The sequence below is a fragment of the Melanotaenia boesemani genome, chromosome 19, assembly GCF_017639745.1.
Source record: "Melanotaenia boesemani isolate fMelBoe1 chromosome 19, fMelBoe1.pri, whole genome shotgun sequence".
Taxonomy (NCBI): Eukaryota; Metazoa; Chordata; class Actinopteri; order Atheriniformes; family Melanotaeniidae; genus Melanotaenia; species Melanotaenia boesemani.
The window spans coordinates 11,190,125-11,201,297 of NC_055700.1; the positions used below are offsets into that span (position 1 = coordinate 11,190,125).

The 11,173-nt window shown below is 35.6% G+C and overlaps 1 long non-coding RNA gene across 1 annotated transcript; it reads right to left on the bottom strand.

The window, feature by feature from the left end:
- Positions 1-652: 652 nt before the first annotated feature.
- Positions 653-10,658, bottom strand: LOC121630167. Its single transcript, XR_006008482.1, has 3 exons — positions 10,597-10,658; positions 3,042-3,124; positions 653-1,479 (listed from the first exon to the last, which is right to left on the bottom strand). It is a non-coding gene; the product is annotated as an uncharacterized LOC121630167 (long non-coding RNA).
- Between the last annotated feature and the right edge of the window lie 515 nt (positions 10,659-11,173).

The following is an 11,173-nucleotide window of genomic DNA, read 5'->3' on the forward strand; positions in this document are numbered from 1 at the left end:
CACAGTAAAAAAAAAAAAAAGGAGCTTGTTTTAACTTGAAATGCTGATATAAAAAAAAGAAAATTAACAACATTCCATGTACAGTAGATATTGATCAATAATAAAAGAGGAGTTATTGATTACTCTGCAGGGTGTCAGCAATACTACAAAGGATGACTTTTTCACATACAAGACTGAATTATATCTTATAATTCCATGTCACTGAATGTTGACTGGAAAAAAGTCCCTTTGGCAAGTCCAGTCTAAGGTGTTTGCTTATAGACTGCATATTTCTAAATAAATGAAGTGAAATAAATAAAATTAAAAAATGAGACTTTTCTGCAGACAAACTGTTGACTCAGTTTATTGGAAATTTACTGAAGCTATTTTACAGGCATTACACGCATTTCTGGGATCATTTCTCTGGGTGGGATGTTGATGTACTTTTGAACATGCAGGTCAGGATTAAGTTTGAATAGAAACTCAGAGATTTAACAATGATCCAATGGGCAATGCACCCAGGGGATTATTTCTTTAATTATGCTCTCATATATTATTCAACTGTCTGAATAAAAGCCCCTGAATACTTGCACATTTGATTTGGGGTTACCACTGAGATACCTTCCCACTGGAATTCTTCTCTTGTGTTTGGAAGAACATCTCTTGCATTTGTAACACATCCACACAGACACACAAAGAGTTGCAAGCCAAACCAGAAGTACAAAAAAGCATACATCACACAATGAGACAAAGGTGGCATGACTGGAGGGGCCCAACCACAATTGCTTTAAGCTCTAGGCTGATTAAAATTAAACAGAACATTCAATTAATGGGAGCAAGACCAAAAAATAGTTTTTAGCTATTTAATAATTACTCAACTGCACTGGAAAGTAACACGTATAGACCAAAGGCCTTCTGTCTGCTCTGCAGCAACATAATTATAGTAGCTATTCACAGGTTTGGTATTTTCTAACACACAAAAAGTACAATAATGAGAAAAACAGTCAGATTTTAGTCAGACATATAACATGATTCAAACCAAGAATTGCACAAATTTTCCTCCTCAGATGCTCTTCAGTCCGTTGTCTATACCTGCCTATTCCAAGGCAGATGTATAGGGTGGCAGCAGCCTGTTCCAGGTGGTAGGAAAGGGGCAGGACAGGTCACAAATCGATTGCAAAAAAAAAAAAAAAAAAAAAAACACTTGTAGGGAGATTTTAGCAACACCAGTTATTCCAATATATGTGTCTTCCTACTGAGGGAGGAACCCGGAAAGAACTCGCACATGCATGTGAAGAAAATGTAAACTCCATTCAGAAAGATCCCAGCCAAGGAAGGTACCAAGAACCTTCTTTCTGTGAGGTAATGGTAGTAACTGTTGCACCACAAAAACAGCTGAGGGAGAACCAGGGAGAACCTGGAGAGCCAGGTTCAATATTACAATATGGTTAGAGCCCACAAGTCCAATTAGGAAACAGGAAGTCCACCTAGAAGCACAGCCTGTACAGAAAAAAGAGGTAAAGACAAAACTGCACAAAAATAGGCTAAACAATTTAGAAGTGGTTAACTTCTGATTAGGTCTGCAAACATCAAACCAGCCCCACAGTCCATATAGTGCTTTAAACAACATACAGAAGCAGATAAACACACTGTAATAATGATCTGCTCTGTTTGGTGGAGATTATATAACAGTTAGGCAGCATTTCTTGACACCAAAAGAGGAGGAAGTGCTACTGGCAGTGTTCACCTGCAGCAAACCATCCACTCAATGCCAACACAGTATGATACTGACTAGAAATAAAAAACAACAAAACAGCAATGAGTCAAGTGGAAAATTAACTGCGGCTAACCCACAACAAGATGATGAAATTAATTTTCTGCTGTAAATAAATGATATAAGGTAGATGAAGGAACTGAGATGACAAATGTATTACTAAAAACATTAAATTGTGGCTAAATGTAATGCCTATGGTGACATGACACTATATTAAGGCCAATGTAAAAGACAAACACGTAGACAGTGATAGGAAAACATTAAAATAATTTAATAACTGTAACAGAATGCATCAAAATGTTTCTCATCAAACAAAACTGGTTTTTATAAAACCACATGACCCCTGAATCATAAGACATGCCAAGTATGCAGATACATTTTGATTTATCTCATCCTCAGCATTCCTATGGAAGCCCAAAAGTCTTTCTTTATTACTTTCTGACCAGTCATTTGATATTATTGTAGGTAAGCAGTATTAAATCTGTCTTTAACCTTGTTCTGAACCTGCTTTTACATTTTAGACCAACATCTACGCAGAAAGAAGATACTCAACTTACTCTATCTAATATCTAAAATGCCGAAATATAACCCACACTGACTCAGTCAGGTGACTTTCATGTGAACTCACCTTCTGCTGTCCTGTTAATCTAGCTCCATTAGTGTTATAGACATCAGCCTCTAAACAACTTTTTATATGGAAATCAAAGATTGTTTGCAATGCCTGCAAGTCTTTCATTAAGAGAGAATTTCCTTAGTTAATTGTTTTGTGTGTGTGTTTCTTTATTTGGATCAATCCTCAAGGATCAATGCCTCTGTTTTTTTCAATATTACTTTTAAAATAAAGCTGCTGCCAAGACCTGGCCAGAAAACCCACATTGTGTTGAGACTGTATGATTTTTAGAGGTTGATGTAAACTGTAAAAAAAAAAAAAAATGGCTGAATTGAACTAATTATTATGGAAACAAATTCAGCAAATGTTCAGCAAATAGATTGATACAGTTTACAAATACCTCAAATATCATATGTGCACACATAGTTGTAATATAAGTTATTCTCAAATATTGATTTCCATTCATGCTATGCCTTCTGTTGCCATGGTGTCCAAAATGTTAATTCATTCATTTTATTTTGAGGTTTCACTGGTGTTTTAAAGATCCTCAGCATAGTCTGAACCAAGAGCCATGTTTTTGTTACACTGTACACAGCTGATCTAGTTTGGTTTCATTTCACATTTAACTCTCTATAAGCACCATAAGAAACAATGCATGGCAAATCTGATTGTTGTTACCTGTAAGATGCCTGTAAGCTTCACATTAATTGGTTTAGAGACAGACTCAAGTCTTCATCAGCATGCTGGTTGACAGGCTGTTGCTGTTTGAATGAACAAGGAAGATCAATGAACAGATGCACTGTCAAAGCATTGTTATGGCACTATCAGTACACTAGATGAGCATATTACTCAGATCTGGTTTGAAGTACATCCCCATCAAATGAGAGCTATACTGTCACCTTCAGACTCTAAAGAAAATGATAAAATATGTGTGCATGTAAAATGTTATCCATTCTCATTCAACTCTCATTGTTTCTGCTTCTTAATGTTTAAAACTTGAGCTCTTGTTTGTGCTCCTCATGTATTAGCAGAATTTATTGTCAGTGAGCAGAATAGTAGCTATCACACCTTTCTCCATAAAAATCAGCTCCAAGGTTTGGTTTGATCAGTAATAAGGCAGCGAAAATAGTTTTTACCAAAAAGTCTATAGGTGGTGCTGGTTAGGGTGACCCTCAAACATTGTTTAGTTATGCTACAATATCCTCAGGCTGCTACTGAACACTTTCTCCCTACTCTCATTTTCTATGCATTTATATGCTGCTGTTGGTGGCATTAGCTTGGTGTGTCCATGATTTGTTTTCTTTCTCTTCATTCTTCTCTGTCCATCCTGTTATGGAGGAGTGAACTGTTAAACCATCCATTTTCTAAACCTGCTTCATCCAGTTCAAGGTCATGTTGGGGCTGGATCCTGCAACTAGAGGCAGGAGTAATCACCAGTCCATCACTGGGTTAAAACAACCATGCATACTCACATTCCCTCCAAAAGTCTGTTTAGAATCACTAGTTAACCTAACATGCATATTTTTGGACTGTTTAGAGCCAACACAAGGGATGGAAAGGAGACTGTACAAACCGCCACACTACCATGTAATCCTATAGAAATATATAAATAGTTAAATACAATTCGTTGTGTATTTTATGTCTTCATAAATTTTCTGTCATTTTGACATTCTAAAGAGTATAAATGTTTTGTAATGTTTTTTAATGGGATCAGTATCTGGTCAGCTTATCAGAATCAGTGTGCAGAGATTTAACATGAACATCTTTCTCCCTCACTTGTTGAAATAATTAAAGCAACTAACCAAAAGGTCAACTTTTATCATACTTTACTTTAGTGGGAGTTCAACTGTCTGCACCACATTTGTGTATTTTGCAGATGATGTTGGATTTATTGCCCAGTGAGTCAGAAACGGAGACAGCAGATGACTTGATGGTGTCTCTTTTATGTCAAGCCGTAGTATTCTTTCCATCATTACCTAATAGTTTGTTATTTCATGGACCACACCGGTTTATGTAATTACCAAGTCAGTTTTGATGCTTAAACCACAGCATTAGTAAGCAGCAACAGAAATCAAAAGCAAATTTCAAACAGAAGACAAACTCAGTCTCCTGGTTGAGACATCAATCACCTAACTCCCACAATACAAACATTATCTTGTGATAGTTTCATGAGACTGCATTTATTCAAGTATTTTTTATTACCATAAAAATCCTTGACCTATACATTCATATGTTGTACTATATTTTTAATGTATTGTTCATTTGACTCATCTATAGTAGAAAAATAGCAAAGGTCAGGACCAGGAGATACACACATGGAATTATGTGGCCAGCAAAGAAAGTGCATTAAAAAAAACCGAATAGATTTTATACTTTAGATTCTTCAAGGTGGATATGTTTTGATAAAATCCTTGTACACAGTTGACAATCTTTATCCTTTCTGATTAGCTTATAAGGTAAACCTGCTGTTTAACAGGACTGTGCAATGTAAAAGATAAAAATAAATAAATAAATGAATAATAATGGCATATTAATTCATTGCAATTTTATTGCAACGTTTTGATTCAGAAGGCTTAAACCTCCCAAACATATAACAGAATATGAACTGTTCAGAACGAACACCTTCACAGAAACTAAATATTATATGACCTTTTGAGTTATTCAAATATAGTCTAGCTGATTACCTTTTTAAAAAATCTGTGACCTTCCTACGTAACTCAGAGCTATGACTGTTAAATTACTTTAAGTTACTGTGTGCAGTGCAGTTCGCCCTGAAACAAATCATTTTGGTGCTGTTGGGCATATGACAGAGTCACTTGGCTTGATCTGAGCTTTAAATGATCTAACGATACAACAAACGATGAAATGTCATGTCTTTAAAACTGGTCTGTCACGCTGAATGATGTAGAATGTATATTTGACAGCTGAATGTTTAGAATTACAAGACCTTGTCACTTTTACAGCTTTTGTGATAAAAGCAGCTTCTGAATGGCAGACAGTCTAAATGACTGACTGAATGTCACTTCTTGAGGTATGTTTATCCACTTACACACACACACACACACACCACACATAGCGAGATAAATGGAGGGCTTTATGCTCCAGCAGTATAACATTTTTCCCCTCTAACAACAGCTCAACAACAACTCTGACAGGGTTGCTACAATTTCTCTTTTCTGTGATAACAGCAAAAGCAGCACAGGCTGAAAGAGCAGTTGTTTTAGTTATGTACTTGTTTGAAGCTATGCAAGGAAGCCAAAGCTTTTCTACTGTCAGTCATCCTGCAAGTCAGAAGATGGAAGAAAAAATCTGCTAATGGCATTGAAGATGAGAGAGTGAAAAGACGCTGCAGAGCTCTGCTGCCCTCTGTTGGCCCTGCATATAAAACAATGTTTTTTAATGTCTTGGAACAGTATTGCCATTTCAGACCTGCAGGCATAATATGTTTTGTTTTTTTTTTATCAAAGAAAAAATGTTGCAGTACACATTGAGCTATAACTGTCAGAAATGATCTCTTTAACGACTCCCGGTGAGGAGGCAGACTTCAAAGTTCTCTGTGCAATGTGTCTGTGATGTGGTAGTTAGTAGATTTTTAATGCTTGGTTTGAACTTGGATTAAATGTTTTTTCTTGTAGAAAAGAAGCAGAGGGTGTCTTTGGTCACATGCGTCACAAAGCTTATCTTGATTATAAGGTTAAATTGAACGGGCACAGTGTGTATATTCACTCATTCCCTCTGAATTTTTGTTTTATTTTGTATAAAATAGTACCAAAAAAGGATTTCTTGAAGATTTGTTAGCTGTTTTGACTTGAGGATACAATGCACTTACTGGCAAAATAATAAACTATGCAGACCAAGCAAATACCAACATAATTTTATTTCAGTTTTTGTTTAGTATGCACAATTTATCATTTTAAATATAAACAATTTAACGTCTTACTTATATAACATGATATCACTTTTGTATAATATGGTCCTTTACTGTTAAAATAGACTGAAGTGGATTATTGTACTGTACAATCATTTTTTTTTTTTTTATAGTATTTTAAGATTAAAATCCTCTCTAAGTTTTTGTTTTGTTTTTATTGAAATAAGCACATATGATTAATTTGAAAGGAAAATGAGAAAATAAGTTGTTTCTTGTTTAAATGAGAACAGGATTGTCAGAGTAAGCCTGCACATTACAAGATGCATGAATACCAAGTTCGTCATTATGCTCAGTGGTGGCTTTTGTCCTGTGAATCAGATGCATGTGCACACAAAGCAAATACTATCTCACCACCATCCTATGGAGATAAAGAGAGCAACTCTGGCAAAATACAAAGAATTGTTCATTCCAAAGACAGACAAGTGAGTCAGACAAGAGGTACATGTCTGAATATGGGAACACAAAGGCTTGGTAGCATTCACTTATGAGATAGTTAGGACTTTTTTCTAGCTAGTCATCAACAGTCCAGCTTGTTATCATCTTAAATATCTCCTGTTTTGCATAAATGTTACTAATGCATACGTGTTTGGACACCTTGCACACACTGAAGGTTGTTTTTGCAAGCATATCAGAAAGCTTCACTGCTGATAACAATATGAAATGGCCACAGTGGAAGACGAGGACAAGACCTGTTGTAGAGAGAAAAACCCTATGATGTATTCAAAGGAATTAGAAAGTGTACTTCACTAAATTTAATTCACAGTGTTGAAAGTATAAGTTTAGAATTAAAAGTTATAGAAATTGAATATAAGAAAAGTAAAAATAATTTAGATTTAAAAAAAACTGTGGGGAACAGTTCAGGGAATCCGTTTCTTTTTTCATGGCAGTGCCTTCACACAACAAAGCCGGTTCTATAAGACAAATGATGCATCAGGCCTGTGCAGGAAGGGTCTGGTCAGAGTAGCTACTGAACTTTGATGAACTATGAATACAACTTGGATGGTAATCTCAGGAGAGTTTATTCCATTTATAGCATAGCATTATTGTTGTGGAGCGGGGCTTTCATCACCATCCCTTTTGAGTATAATGAGCTATTTGGCTGTGTACACACTTTTGGTTAAGTATGGGCCATAATTAATTTCTAGAATATCACATGCACATGCAAACTGTGAAAGAACACTCCCTGGAGTATCTTTGCTATTTGTTTTTTCTTCCTTTAAAATTCTTTGGGATGTTTTCCCAATTACATAATTATCATTTTCTGTTATTTATTTATGTTTAACATTTTTAATGTAGTATGATGCTTAAAAATCTAATGATTGTTTGAAATGTTTGAGAGACTGCTGCCCCCGATGTTCTTCAAAATGTTGTTGCAGACCTTTCTGAGTTAACACAGAAAGAGAAGCATGCTCAAACACTTAATGCGAGAATCTGTCAAATAATACATTTTTCTTATGTCCAAAAGTAAAGCACTCGAAATCCTAGGTTTTGATGTACAAGCATTTAATTCCACTTTCAATTCCAGCAGCAGTCTCTTTTGATTGGATTTAAAGTTCCAGTTTGACATTTCATCAGGCTTAGGCTACTTGATGCTGTTATTTTAGTTCAATATCACATAACTGTCTGAGAATTGCAGCTGAAAACTGCTGCTTCAGGCAAAGCATTCTGAGTGTACGAACATAAAATGCAATTACTGCTGTATCACGGCTCCTGTCAACATGGACTTTAAACATAGAAGTGAGAAAGGATAACCCACGCACCCCCCCAAAAATCTAATATTAGCCTGAACTCTTTATGGCAATTTTACTACCCTATGAAAAGGGATTACAGATGTAGAAATTTGAAATACTGCATGTAATTTAATGTGGGCTATATCTTTATTTGGCTTCCTTAAATGCCTTAATTATGTTAATCCAGTAAATTAAGATGTGAATGTTGTTTAGTTAATCTTTAGCAAAAACTTCCTCAAGAATTATAAAAGGTAAACATAAACATTCTTGTTAAAAGGCTACAGTTCTGGAGATGTTTGTGTAGTAGTTTTCAGAGAAAACATAGAGACATCTATGTGTGAAGACACTGTCTGATAAATGTTTGGAAACTAGACTAATGAAAGCCAGAACTTACTTCCTGCACTACTGTATTCAAACTCAGTAGTTTTATTAAATATTAGCTGTCAACGTTTGTGTAAACAATGCCTTGCAAGACAGATTGAAATTAAAGTATAAGCAGAACAATAGACCACATTTATTTCGTGTACAGCACAAGTATTTTTGCCTTGCTGTCATAAAACATCCTTAAGAAAGACAATGAGAGGATGTCAGCTCGTGTCTGTTTCTTCTCTGTCCCACAACTATGACAATGACAAACTGCAGCAAATACCAGAGTGAGAGGAAGAAATCTGCTAAGGATGGGTAAGTTACTGGTTTTATGACCTTCAAACATTTTGAAAGTTATTTCACAACTTTCCATTTGTATGAAAGCAACAGCAAAGGTGAATGACGCACACTTCTTTCCTTACAGAAAAGTGTTCATCACTTTCAAAAGAATCACATGTAAGTTTGCAAAATATATATATATATCTTTTTATGAAGATTTGAGTAGAAAGGAAATCAGTGTTGCAGCTGGTGAAGGTGAAGCAATAAAAAAAGACTACTTTAAATATGGATGTTTTCAACATGAAGGTTGAGCACCTCATGGTCCTTAAACACATGTGACTGAATCTAAAATTCACCCTTTTTTTTTCTTTTAAATGACACCAACATGCTCAGAAGACCAAATCAGCTGCACTTTGTAGCAGAAAGCAAGATATTTTTAAAAGTATCCAGAGGAGCATATTAAACAACAGATTAATATTTGTTCTTCTGCTGCTTTGCATCAGAGGGCTTTCCAGTTGGCATCCAGTTGCAGAAAATCCTTTGCACAATTGTCTTCTGCATGACTCTCAGTAAAGCAGAAATTGTCAGTCTGTGGGGTTTTGTTTCTGTTTCAGTCTCTGCTCCTTGATGGGTCCTATCCTGCAGGTTTTAAATACTTCCCTGCTCCAACACACCTGATCAAAATTAAAAAGATCCAACAGCTTTTTCTGCACAAGTTTTGCACAAAGACCCATTAATTTGAGTCAGGTCTGTTGAAACAGGCAAACAACTAATAAACCTGTAGGACAGTGGCCTTTGGAGCAAATATAATTTCTGTAGCCATTATATTTCCAGAGTGAGAAAAAAAAACTGGGGTGTGTCCAACATAATTAGCTTCTCTAATTTAAAGCCTTTTATGATTTAGCATATGTTAGCCTTAAAAGAAAAAGCAGCCTTGGGACAGGCTCTGGAAACTTTCCCACATTTCTTTCTAATAATGACTCTGTGCAGGAAAGAAACAAAAAGGAATATGTACAATACAACCTTAAAGAGCCTTAATGCAACAAACCTTAATCTTAACTGCAATTCAAATCTGTAACACATTCATTAGACATGCATCTGTGAGATCACATAAGTAGGAAGAGGTGGGTGTACCTCCTCATTTATATCGCGTAGATACACAGTGAGTCACACAGATGGCTAATTATTAACTTAGTAATCAATAAACAGTAACTGAAGTTCAACAACTCTGTGCGACTGAGAAAAGGAAATGTTTATGAGTAATGTATTAGGGAGAAATGCTCTTTTCCATTATCTAAGGATAGTATGTTCTTGAAAGCTGTAGGATGCTCACATTAACTGTACAGCATTGAAATGACGAGCAACATTAATCCACTAAGACTGAGGAGGTTTAGAGCAGGTTGCTAGGAAGGGAAACTTTGTAGCAGCAGAGTCCATATTCAGACTGCAGGAAATTTCTTCCCCTTTAAAAGATTAATCAGGTACAAGACCAGAGGAGGAATTTTACTATCTGGAAATCTATAGTCTTCCGCTTCGTGTTATATCCCACTATAAAAACAAACATGAATGACTAATTCAGAGACAAGCCTTCAGATAGTTTATAAAGTTTATCCATTCTCTATACCATCATATTCAAATCTATGGACGAGGCAGGATGCATCGTGAACATGAGAGAGGAGATTTTTCATATGTATATGTCATCAAAAATATCACCCAGGGTAGTTTTAACCTTTGCATAAAGTTTGACAACACTAACAGCTATCTGAAGGGAAAATTTGCAGATTTGCATTCATGTGCAGGATCAGTAAACTGAATATCATGCATCATTATAGTTAGGTTACAATGGCTGGTATTTTAAATTTAATTTTTAGGAGTATGTGATCTGTATAGCAATAAACCAACAGCAAATATATAAATAACCAACACCTACTGTGTGTTGTGAGAATATTTCTTATCCTTCCCCATAAGTGCACTCTTCTAACCTTGGCATTATGCTCAGCTGTTATGTTGGTTTAAATGAACAAGTTCAGCCCCTGTGAGAATCAAGCCAGGAAATCTGTGTACACAACTTAACCTTGGCGTGAGATACAATAACTGATAATAAATCAGAGAACACAAACATCCCTAGAGCAACAGAATACATTTGTTGCATACAGAAAAGCGAAACAAAGCCTTTTGGTGTTTGCAATAATACATTTTGTTGACCTAAAAGGAATAATTTTAGGCGTTATCTTGGTGTTACTTTGACTTTAGAGAATGTTAATGACAAAAAAATGACTTCTTCTGTACCAGAGGCCAAGTTAACTCACGCAGAAGCCACATCTGTCATAGTGATTATAGAGGGAGGGGTAACTTTACATGTGTGACCGGAATTTTTTAAAAAGGAAAAACTTTATCACTGTGAGTAGTCCATTATTTTTGACACTCTTATATAGATCACAACAAACAGTGACCTGTGTTTTTTTTTAATTGCAGAAGGGAGTGTAGATTATAAAGTACACAGGTAC